The following is a 2,288-nucleotide window of genomic DNA, read 5'->3' as shown; positions in this document are numbered from 1 at the left end:
TATTCTCATCCTACCTTATTCTCCTCCACCTTTACACTTGAAAACCTGTTGCTCTACAAATGGGGACCATAACTCATAAAAGTAACCTCGTAGTGGTTACTACTTTAGTTGCAATAATTCTGATTCAGTCCCTTCATCAAATCAGAAATTGCCTGAAGGTATCTACACTTATTATTATTTCATGACACATATGTCCTTAGCCACCAAATTGATTACTTAATATCATTTTATATTTTGGCTAATTACATAATGGTCATAACACAATTATAGAATTATATTTGTGACCCATAAATTGTCAGAAATTTCAACAAAAATAACTACTCAAACATGGTGTAATTTGTGGTTCCCTATTTTACCCTAACTATTTTCTAATTTCTACCAAAAATACCATATATTTTACACTTACTTTAATTTTTTTAATTTAATCACCGGAACAAACATATAAACAAATTTAGATTGGGGCAAAAGTTATATGATTTGAACAAATTTCAATTCATATATGTAACATCACATATATTACTTCAAACTACACATAATATACATATAATAATCAAATATATGATTTTTTACTTCAACTATAGATTTTTTAGCGCACAACGACACAATTATCAGGGGCGCGCTCTACTACTGAGCTAATAGCCCGTCGTGCGGGCCTCCTGTTGGGGTCCGCTATGCCAAAATCTTCAATTTCATTCTCCTTTGCACAACAAATGAATTTGATTATTTTTTTCTCACATGATATTTGTTAAAATATTTTTTCCTATGTGGTTATTTTTCTAAAGCATGAAATATGAATTGGTCATACTCTTTGTTTCGATATTTGCAGAAAAGAAAGCTCACATCCTAGAATACAAGGATTAGATGTTACATTCATTATCTGAATGTAGCAGAATAGTTATTTAATTTTATATGTATTTGTCCTTTTTCATTCGAAGTTATTTTTTTCACTATCTGAATGTGTCAACCTTATATTAGTAAGAATAATCTTTAATCTTTTTTATTCTCATCATAAATAATTTGGCATGTTTAATTATTGAACATGTATATTTTATCTAATTAATCATAGTAAATGTGATCATCATATCAGTCATAATCACTAAAGATAATTTAATTTCATTAATATTCTACTCTATAACTAATAAATTTGTGGAATATTAATATTTAATTCTATTTATATTCTATTTTGTTTGAATTTATGGATCAGTTACAAAAATGTAATATAAATTTGTATAATTATAACTAATAAATTTGTGCAATATTAGTTGAATAATATTTACTCATTAATGTCTTTGAATGAATTAATTGAGTAATATTAATTGGTAGTTACACTTTAGAAACCGAAATTATGAGGCATGATTGTATTTGAATGTATTTTGCTCCGTTATGTAAAAACTAAATAATTGTCATCCACAATTAATTTTGTTATTTGATTTTTTATTGTGTTTTTGTATTGAATTTCTTTTCAATAGATGTAATAATCAAAATATTAAAAAAAATTTATTTGATTATGATAATTAATTGATTTGATTTATATTTTGGTTAAATTATTTATGATTTGCTAATTTTAAGCAATGTTAATTATGGATATAAATTTGCATAATTCTAAATAATAAATTTGCGAAATATATTTATATTTAATTCCATTTTGTTTAAATTTATGGATCAATTACAAAATTTGAATTTATGTATCAATTTATATTTATATGTAATTTGTTTTGATTCATTGAATTGCACAACATGCGTAATTAATTGAGCATATTACATGGTTACTTTAACATTGAAAATTTAATACATATCTATAATTATACTGATAAAGAAATAATTAAATAATAATGTCGTAAATAAACATAAAAGTTCAAAAAATTTCAGTCAGTTACAAAAATAATATTATACACAATTAATTCATTGTTATTTACATTTTAGAAGCCAAAATTATTAGGCTTGATTGTCTTTGAATATATTTTATTCTGTTATCTAAAAATTAAATAATCGTTCTCAAAATTAGTTTTGTATTTGATTTTTGATTGTGTTTTTATATTGAATTTCTCTTTAATAGGATGTAATAATCAAAATATTAAAGCAATTTCATTTGATTATGACAATTAATTGATTTGATTTATATTTTGATTAAATTATTTATGGTTCGCTAATTTTAAGCAATGCTCATTATGGATATAAATTTACATAATTTTAAATACTAAATTTTGGAAATATATTTTTATTTAATTCCATTTATATTCTATTTTGTTTGAATTTATGGATCAATTACAAAATTTGAATTTATGGAT

This window comes from Lupinus angustifolius, chromosome LG09 (genome assembly GCF_001865875.1).
Source record: "Lupinus angustifolius cultivar Tanjil chromosome LG09, LupAngTanjil_v1.0, whole genome shotgun sequence".
Taxonomy (NCBI): domain Eukaryota; kingdom Viridiplantae; phylum Streptophyta; class Magnoliopsida; order Fabales; family Fabaceae; genus Lupinus; species Lupinus angustifolius.
This window is presented reverse-complemented; position numbering follows the sequence as displayed.